General features: G+C 43.7%; 1 long non-coding RNA gene across 1 annotated transcript in view; it reads left to right on the plus strand.

Annotated features, from left to right (window-relative positions):
• Positions 1–4,140: 4,140 nt before the first annotated feature.
• The window catches only part of LOC117767640, a 29,635-nt gene continuing 22,979 nt past the window's right edge, over positions 4,141–10,796 (plus strand). Inside the window, exon 1 of the long non-coding RNA XR_004614920.1 lies at positions 4,141–4,177. This is a non-coding gene — a long non-coding RNA (uncharacterized LOC117767640). The remainder of the gene's footprint in view (positions 4,178–10,796) is intronic.

The following is a 10,796-nucleotide window of genomic DNA, read 5'->3' on the forward strand; positions in this document are numbered from 1 at the left end:
TGTGAGACACTGACCTGAGATCAGCTGCAGCGGCACCAACACTGGCTGCTTTGTCTCCTACTGACACTGAGGATGAACGTCACTGAATCACAGACCGGCTGTTGTCTCTGCCAAATATTTGATTTCATACAGTTGTTCTCACAGGGTATTTTTATTTTGATCACAGCCTCAGCGCTCAGACCACAGTGTTTCCTAAAAGATGGTGAGCGTTGGAAGCGGCGGCAGTAAACAGGCCCTGCGTGTTCATCACGAGGAAGCTCAGAAGTCCTCGGCCCGATAAAGACTTGTTCTATCACAGTCCATGTATTCTTGTCCCTTCCTGAGACGTCCTGCTTTTCAGGAGTTTCAGCTGAGATACAGAAGATTTGAACAGAAGAAGAAATGTAAACTTTTGTCGTCCAAAGTAATTTGAAAACACTCCCTAACTCCAGCCACTGAAAATAAAGGATTAAACCTGGAAGCCTACTGATGTCACTTCCTGAGAATATATATATAATATATAATATACTGTATATATATATATATGAGATATGACTCGAGCGGTCGAACCGGTGACAAACTTCAAACCAATCGATCAGAGTAAAATCCTTTTGACTTTACAGTGAACTAGTTAGTAATTCATAATTATTTTAGTTCTTTATCAAGCAAACAAATCTGAAAATGATCAGGACAGACCTTGTGCTTTGTCTTTATATAATAAACTGTTTTTAAACACGTATGAATGGGTCACACAATATCCAGTCTTTTCTCAAATGTTCTAAAGTAATAAATAGTGAGTGAAGACATGAAAGATGAAATCTGAATCCCATGTGATGCTGTGAACGCAGCCTGATCCAGCCGAGGTTTAGCTGCTGCACCTGCAGATCATGAGACCGACTGATAACAGAGCTGCTGTCTCTCCGCTCAACACTGGGCTGTATTGTGGAGACGCAGCCGGAGGCCAATCGATCCAGCCGGAGCCTAAAAAACCATCCTGACTTCACCCCCGACAATCCTGAGAGGAAGCGAGACGGTCACGGACCAAATGGGAAAAAAAATCATCATTATATTGTCTGGGTCGACGTCAAAACATCCACAAAAAACAGTGGAACAAGACTTGTCAGTGATAAGACGAGGAAGAAGAGAGCGGTCAAATATGAAGAGCAAATATGAGTTGTTATAATAAGAGTACGAACGCAGCCTGGACGTCATGAGGACGGCAACCAGTTCTCAGACTGGGCGCTCGTCCTCAGGCACGATGGAAAAAATGATCTGAGCTCAACGCTGATCTTCTCTGAAACTTAGAAAATAAGATTTTTAAACCCTGTGAGCTCAACTCGCTGAGTGATGTTGCTGCGGCTGAATCTTTGTGTGATAAGAACTAGCTCAAATTACAGAACCCATAGTTTGGTCCATGTCCCGTATGCTGACATGGAGAGGAGTTTACAACCTATACTGCAGCCAGCCACCAGGGGGCGATCGATACATTTTGGCTTCGCTTTGGGAGAGACATTTGTTTTGTTTTTTTCAATTCTTCTAATTTTCTAAATTACAATTCTATTCACACATCTGGAATAAGAACAGGATTATTATGTGTAAATCACTTATTATTCTTTTAAATAAAACTTAAAACAGTCGCAGAATTAATTATAGCAGCGTGATGTAATCTGGGTCCCTGTGTGTGTGTGTGTGTGTGTGTGTGTGTGTGTGTGTGTGTGTGTGTGTGTGTGTGTGTGTGTTTATCATGTATTTGAGCGTCGTCACAGATCTATTGTAACATCTTCTCTCCGCCGTCCATCAGCAGACGGCGGAGAGAAGATGCTGATGTGACTGTAACTGCAGCAGGAAGTGAACGCTTCCCACGCAAACTAATCACTGTCACCGCCGCCCCTCACTCACACACACACACACACACACACACACACACACACACACACACACACACACACACCCCTAAAACAAACAGTTAATCCTGTATGAATCCCCACAATGTGACTAACTGATTCTTGTCCTCACAACATCATAAACACACACACACACACACACACGGACACACACACACACGCACACACACACACACACACATACACACACACGGACACACACACACACACACACACACACACACACACACACACACACACACACACTGCATATTCTCTGTAGCCGTCCACAGATTACGCTCCTGCTGTATTCAATGATTAATTAGCTGCTGGTTCCATTATTGATGCTCTGTTTATGTGCAGCAGAGCAGCTGAATAATAGATTGAACCCCGACTCTGCTGCTGCTGCTGCTTTTGGGGAGGTGAAGGGGGGGGGGGGGGGGGGGGGGGAGCAGGGAGCATGGAAGGAAGGAAGCACAAGAGGAAGGAAGAAGCAACAGAGGAAGGAGAGTTCATGTGTCTCTAATGAATGGGATCACACCCATCTTCACACAGTTAAGTTCCTCGACTTGCACAGTTGTGATGCTGTTAAAAGTCCAAAGTACACAAACCTCCTCTGTGGTGGATTGGGTTCATTTCTATTTCTGTCATTTTAAAGGCTCACTAGTAGGCGGGCCTCAGTCCAGGTACGGACACAAACGCCATCATATCGGGGCGATTGGCTAAAACCCGCTAAATCACTGAGAATCAAAGAGCGTTTATATTTCAGCCGACGCAGCGTTTACGCACTAGACCAGTGGCCCAGGAAACCCACAGACCAATCGCATGGCTTGTCAATCATCTCACGTGATGTCACTCAGCCAATCGAATCCATCCCGAGCCGAATCGGTGAGTAAGATACGGTGCGAAGTGAGACAGAGAAAAGTTAAGACACCAGTTTAATCGTGTGAAACAACACTACGGCTCACTCCTCTCAGTCGCCGGGAGAAAAGTGATGCGGGGGCACAAGAGCAGGAGAAAGGGAAGCAGGTGTTAGAGTTGTTGTGTTTGTTGAGACGTGTGTTAGAAACATTTATTAAAATCCATTCAGCTTTGTTGATGCGACAGCTGCTGCTGTGCGAAGAAGAATGTGAAAATAAAATGTATTTAGGCCCAAAACTTAGGGAAACAACCACAGAACAGATGATTGTAGTTTATCTGGATTTTAATTCATCCTGATTCGGTTCATGTCGATCATTATTTCGTCTTCTGGGACGTTTTGTTTCTGCATTTTTCTTTTGCATTGTGTTTTGGTTCTATCGTCGTTGTTTTTAACAAAATAAACCTAATATGTAAAAATCTGACTTGACTGGAGCTGACTAACATTAGGGGATTAATAGTGAACACAATAATAAATCAGACAAAAAATGTGTAGACAAAAAAAATTACCTGTATTTCATCTTATCTTCACATCATTAAAGGAAACAAGCACAGAAACATTACTGGGAAAAACATCCTCAGCTGAAACCCCGATGATTCCACTTGTGGTATTTTCATGTTTTTCTTTCAGTCCAATAACTGATACAATTCTTGGAACGCTCAAGTTTGCACAACAAGTCAGTAAGATTAGAAAAAGCTTTGCCCTCAGGCTTTAACAAAGAATTGTTTGTTGGTTCCTGGAGAGCCGACACGTTGGAGATATGAGATCTTTTTGCCGGCGTGAGACTGAAAAGCCGTTAAAGAAAAAAGTGACGGAGAGAAAACTCTTTGTCTCTCTCGTCTCAAAGCCTCAAAGTCCTTTGTATCAGCACTGGTGATATTAATGGTGGATTAGATCCTAAGTGTGTCTCAAATCAGGGGCCGCGTCCTTTTCCTTCACCGACTGAACGTGCAACCGTTTGTCAAATGAACATGAAACTGAAAGAATTGAAAGTCCAAACATCTTGGACGACAGTGTTTTATAGTTTTGTAATGTAATAGTTAATATTCTGCCATTTTAAGCCAGAAGACAATTTCATCTACAAATATTGTGATGAGTAACTGAAGTTCTCGCTCATTTTTCAGATTAAATTCAAAATATTTACTGGTTTGAGCTTCTTCCGGGTTTTTTACTGTCATGCGTGACAGTAAAAAATATTTTGTTGTTGGACCGATCAGTCACAGAAAACTGGAGATATCACTTCTGAGAAAATGTGAGTAACATTTTATAAATGATCAATGCTGTACCTTTAAGACTTGTTTTCACTGCTGCAGATCCACATGATGATACAAGTACAGTACAAACGTGTGTGTGTGTGTGTGTGTGTGTGTGTGTGTGTGTGTGTGTGTGTGTCTGTGTGTGTGTGTGTGTGTGTGTGTGTGTGTGTGTGTGTGTGTGTGCGTGCGTGTTAACATGGATTCCTTTCATTCAGAGTAAATTGTTCAGTAATGTAATCTCCCTCAAAAAGAGGGAAACTGAAAAGGGATCAACTCAGTCACCTTCCTCCTGACGTCCAGTCGCACACGTCTGTCAGAGGACATGTCTGTCCTCTGTCGGAGGACGTTTACTTCGCGTGGTTTCGTTTGTGACCACTTGCATGAAACGCGTCAAATGAAGGCGTGAAGAAAAATGTCAGATGCGGATTCCAGCTCCTACAAACACCGCAAACCTCAAATTAGACCTGGAAATAATTGGTCAACTAACCAATTGGTCAGCCAATAGAAAATAAGCAATCAAATATAACAGCATCTTCTTGAAGGGGCAGTGTGTACGATTTCTAAGGCCCTCATATCTAAGTTATACTAATTGTGTCATAAAAAACATTTATATTTTTGATAGAATGGGAATTTTAAATTCACAAGTATCTCTGTTGGATCGCCGTGTTTGCTGCAGACGCCCAGCGTGGACAAACAGGGCGGAGGGGAGGGGGGGGCGTCTCGCGGTTGTGTACTGAAGAAGCAGCAAGAATTCAACAGAAGAAGAAGAACCGTGCTCTTATTTTCTGTAGTGTTCCAGAAGCTAATGGAAGAACACGAACAGGATAATGAAACGACTGACGGAGAGAGAGAGAGAAAGTGAGTGAATGAGAGGTGAAGAATGACAGGAAGTCGGGATAATGAACAGAGACGGAAGCCGAGTTCATTTTGCAGTTGACCTCATGAGGGTTCGATAACAACATCATAGGAATCATTGACTGTCTTTTAAAAATATAAACCAGCTGATGTGTTGGAGTGGAACATTGTACTGGAATCTACCTCAGCCTCCCAACGTTCCCATCAGTCGGGATCTGGTGAACACAAGTCAAACAAGCCACCGGTCACGTCCGTTCACCGGGAGGTCGCACAGGAGACGTAAATCACATCGGGACGGACTTTTATCGCCTGAGAACGACCGACTCAACGAGACATCCTGTATAAACTGTATTTAAATGCACTGCTCTAAGCAGCAAAACATCATTAAAGCAGCAGTCAAAGATCAGGGACGTGGCAGGGACATATTTCCAGAGAACAAAGTGTGCTTGCTCCCTGTTCCTCTGAGTTCACAGTGATCGTAACACTGCCTCAGACTGAGAGGGGTAATGATTTATGAGTTATTGATGTGAAGGAGCAGCAGATATTTCTTTAGCAGTGCAGAGTTCTAGGGCAACGATAGAGATCAGTGTTTACATCATCTGGTTATCAGGGTCTAACACACACACACACACACACACACACACACACACACACACAGGGACCCAGATTACATCACGCTGCTATAATTAATTCTGCGACTGTGAAAGGTATGAAAGAAAGAAGTGTGTGTGGTCTCTGTTCTTCTGTCTTTGTGAGGACCAAGACCTGAAAGTGGGGACATTTCTTTCCTGTCCCAACTTTATTTAAAGACCTTTTTGAAATTTTAATCTTTAAGTTAAATGTGTGAGGTTCAGTCTCCACTTCCTCCCACGGTTACAGAAATTAAACCAAAATATCTCGCCTACACACACTCCTGCATTAAGGACATAATTCGGAGACTGTGCAGAAGAGTGATCGATGGACGGAGCGGCCCAAAATATATTATATTACTGTATGTTATTCATATTTGTCCTTTTCTCAAAAGAGAACAGAGCACGAGGGATTTACAGACAGAGTTTCACGGTGTTTCCCTGAACTTAAACTCAACTCATCATTTCTGTTTCTCAGAACTGTTCACATAACTGCAGTATGTATGTCTGTGGAGAATGCTTATCTGTGTCTGTGTGTGTGTCTGTGTGTGTGTCTGTGTGTGTCTGTGTGTGTCTGTGTGTGTCTGTGTGTGTGTGTGTGTCTGTGTGTGTGTCTGTGTGTGTCTGTGTGTGTGTCTGTGTGTGTGTGTCTGTGTGTGTCTGTGTGTGTGTGTGTGTGTCTGTGTGTGTGTGTCTGTGTGTGTGATAGCAGTCAGGTGAGTCGTCCTGGCTCCAGCCTCGTCTCCTCAGCCATTAGAATTACCAGCAGCATGAACAGGCGGTTTTCACCCGCCTCCATCTCTCTGATTACAGATAGGACCCCCACCTTCTTATCGCTCAGGATCCTAAGCACACAACACACAACCACCCCGTACACACACACACACACACACACACACACACACACACACACACACACACACACACACACTACACACACACACTACACAGCATCAACAATACAGCCAATCAGAGGCCCACGCTGCAAAAAATGCCACTTGTCAGCAGAGGTGTAGACATTAAGTTTCAGAGGTGATGCAAACAGTGTTCAGACATGAATAATCAATAAGCGAGCACACGATCAAACGTTAACGAGCTACGTGGGTGACTGAGCTGCGGTGTTACCACTTCACACCCCCCTCAGCCTGGACCCTGACCAGTCTGCATTCGACTCTGACATCAATTCTATCTCCCTCGTGAACTGATGAAAACTCAGATTCTGCAGTTGCCCCCCTGTGTTGAGCTAAAAAACACACATACACACACACACACACACACGCACACACACACACACACAGAGACACACACACACACACCCTGTCAACATCAGGGGAGCTGAGGTGAGACGGGTTATCAACTTCACAGAGAACCTGTCGGGTCGGTCATCATTTTGGAGAGGCCAAAGCAGATACCAATATTAGAGGGTAAAACATTTAGTTTACTGATCTATTGAAAACAATTTGGAAATAATTTTATATCATTAAGACAAAGAAATGTTACAGAGGTTTAAAATGTTATAGTTAAACTCTCAGAGACATATATGGATATGTGTGCAGCTTCAAAAGTGAAGCCAAAGCATATTGATTGGCCCCTGGTGGCTGGCTGCAGTGTAGGGTCATAAACCCCTCCTCCTCCATGTCGTCGGATGGGACACAGACATTGATGTATGTGTATACGTGTTTTGACAGTGGACAGTGTCTTTCTAGAGACAACGTAGAGTGGACACAGATGCTTTGACACAGGGCACAAGACTCAAAAGAAAAAAACGGTTGCCGGTAACAAGGTTACAGTAATCTCATTACCAGCCGAAAGCTGTTGAATCTACTGTACAGCCGCTAAACCCCCCCCCCCCCCACATCAGACCATCTGCTGTGTTCAACGGCGTCAACACATAAGTGAAAACTACCAAAGCTGCTGCTGTGACGGTTCAAGGATCAGATTTTGGAGAAGCTGTCTTTTTGGAAACAGAAGCTTAAATTGAAAAACATTAAGGACGTAAAGTCACATCACAAGCTTTTCCCCTCTTTAGTGACACGAAGCCCTTTTACGACACCACTTCAGGTTTTAAGTTTCCATAGCGACGCACCGATTCATACATCCACACTAAAAGAAACAGGGATGAAAGGTGCCTCGGAGCAACGGACCAAGTTTTAGTCCGACCAATAGACGGAGAACGATGTTCAAATGTAAACATTCAAATCCTCTGGCTTCACATAACGTTGATGGCGCATGTGTTCGTGTTTTAGCTTCACTTCTCGATAGTGGGAGGAAGTGGAGACACGTCGTCCATCTTTGTTTTTACAGTCTACGATTTCGACATGTTCGTTGCTAAGTCCTCCCACAGCGCAAAACGTTCGCGAGGAACATTCAAGTTGTTTCGCTTCGTGCCAGATCCCGTTGAAAGTGATCATGTGTGGGCGGAAGAGAGCCAGACCGTTCCAAGCTAAACTCGTCAAGTCAGACCCACTTCTAACCCCCCCCCCACCCCCCCACTCGCGCTCTGCTCTCAGTCCTGGTCCAAATTTGGCACTTTCGGCCTCTCTGTGAAAAAAAAGGACATTTCCCCCGAGGGGCTCTGTGTAACTCTTGACTGCGTCTGACAACATCGTGGATTTTCCCACAGGAAAATAACAACATAATCTTTGACATGACATGTTTTTGAAACAGGATCAAAGTTGTGAGCGACGAGGCTTCGTGGGATCCTGAAACTGCTTCTGTAGGAAATCCTGACAGAAGTCAGAGACGCGATCACACACTCAGGATGAGAAGTCAGAGAAATATGAGGCAGTCAATGATCCTTAGAGTCTTCACGCTGTGGGCTGCTGCTCAAAATCAGATGAACACAATCAATATATTGGTTGGGTGATTCAGAGACAATTATAATTTATATATATATATTTAATATTTGGGAAAATACTCCTTTGAATCAGAGAGTAAATGAAGGCATTGAGGTTTTTTTTTTATTAAATTATTATTTCTGATTTCTATTTGTTGGTTTTTGTACATTCTTAAAACTCAGGGTCACTGAGCAGGTTGATCCCCTTCATGTTTGAGTTCTATCTTTGAAAACACAAACATGCATCAGTGTCTGAACTGAACTGAATGTGCTGGAGAGTTTCACTGTTAGTTTAAAGGCGTTTTTTTGGGCTGAAAATCACATTAGTTTTTTTCCAACGAGGTCCGCAACCATCACAACATGTGTGTTCTGGACGCTCTGCGCTCCGCACCTCACCGGTTGGGACCTCACTGGGACAATCACGCATTGTACACGGGACTCTTAACGTGCTCTCCCCTGATCATTAACGTTTCATGTGAGCCCAATCAGTGGCATCAAACACAAACAGTCGTGTCATGTGAGCGCGGTGGGAACGGCCACTTGGCACAGAAGGGTAACGGTCATGTGAGCCAGATGAAGCAGGACCCTGCTGCGGGGGGGAACGCTCTCGAGACAGAGGAGGGGATCGCAGTCCGATCATCAGCAGGAGGAATTAAAGAGACGCTGTAATCACACCTCGGCTCCCTACGCTAACAGTGAATCTGAAATGATTTGATCCAAGAAATTGGCCGGACATCGACTCATCAAACTGTTCCACACGCTGAGTCTCCTTGTGTCGACAAGTCGGTGTCATCACCCGGACACTCGCTCTCACAACACCTGATGTTTATCAGCAGAAATCACAGGTTCTGCAGGTTTGCCCACAATTGTTCATGAGTTCAAGTTCGGTGACACAAGTTTATCTTCCATCAACTTTTTTGTGATCTTTGTCTGCTGGAGAACAAACATGCTCCAGCAAGATTTAATAACCTGAGTGTTCATCATTATTGTGGGTTAATTGTGATTAATTTAACTCATCAAAGCAAACACAGATTTGGTTTATTCCATTCATTACCACTTAGCCCCGAAGACCAACGTTTACCCAGTGTTTGGGATGTTTTATTGTGAAATGCAATGTTGCAAAGTTATGTGTTTATTTCTTTATGATGCATTTTATTGTGTTCTCACGCACAGATCCTCCAGATAATTTCAGGGACATGTCTAAAGTTCAGTGCAGGTCTGGAAGCAGCGTCAGGTAACTGAGCTTTCCAGACACAAATCAACACAAAAGAGAGTTTTCACATCTCATTTTAATCAGATAATTACAGCCACTATTACACAAGAATCTGCAGCAGATCGAAGTAGCTCCATAAATGACTTATCCACAGTTAATTCAGCCCTTTCATTGGGATTTTACTCCTTTTTACTGACTTGTTGTGGTTTGAGGGTTAAAAGCAGAGCGGCCTCACGCTGCTGTCGGGGGGGGGGGGGGGGGGGGGGGGGGAATCAACACAAAAGTGGAGACAACTATATTTACTGAGACCTTTGGTGCTTTAGCTCGTTTATTTACCCGGCAGCAGCGACAGGCCAGAGGCTTTTCTCCAGGGTCATTCTCGTTCTCTCACATGAACCGTGACAAACAGGAACGCTTCGATATCATGTGTGTTACACAGCAGCAGTTATGATGCGAGGACAAGGCGTGCGGTCAGTAAACTGCTCTCGGCAGCATCACGAGACCGACGCCGGGGCCGGACTGAAGCAGGTGAAGTGTTCGCAGCCACACAAGCAGGAACAGGACAAGTTGAAACCTTCACAGCGAACGTACAGAAACATATGGTCACATGGAAAAGTGTTAGAACTAAACATATTGAGGGCAGCAGGGATGGAGGAGGTTCCATCCCTCCTGCCAGCAGCTGGTGTGTCTCTGGAAACGACCTACAGCTGAACCCTGACCTTAGTCTGACCCCCTTCATCATCATCATCATCATCCTCATCATCATCATCATCATCATCATTGCAACAGCTAATCTTACTGTCACCATGCAATAAAACGAGGCTATTTTAAATGAATATTTAATTCAAATTCATTTCATGTGAACATTTACAATTTCAGGACAGCGCAATGAGCCGACTGCCGAGGAAGATCATGTGATCCAACTGAAAGTCACTAAATGGACCTCGTGCTGTTTCCTGTGTCAAGAAGGAACTGTCAATCACAGCTTTTAGGAGATTTTCACACACCTGTGACAATAAATGTGGATTTGTCATTTTCTTTCATATTTTTACATCAAAGTTTTACCTGGAATATATTTTTAAATTATATTAATACATATTTAATACACAATGTAAACATTATTCAGTGAATTAATGCACAGTATGATCAAATGGACACTCTAGAGAATAGCTGGACTTTTTAATATCTGGACGATAATCTTTGTAATACACCAAACTTCAAACGTT

This window comes from Hippoglossus hippoglossus, chromosome 9, assembly GCF_009819705.1.
Source record: "Hippoglossus hippoglossus isolate fHipHip1 chromosome 9, fHipHip1.pri, whole genome shotgun sequence".
In the NCBI taxonomy this organism is placed as follows: Eukaryota; Metazoa; Chordata; class Actinopteri; order Pleuronectiformes; family Pleuronectidae; genus Hippoglossus; species Hippoglossus hippoglossus.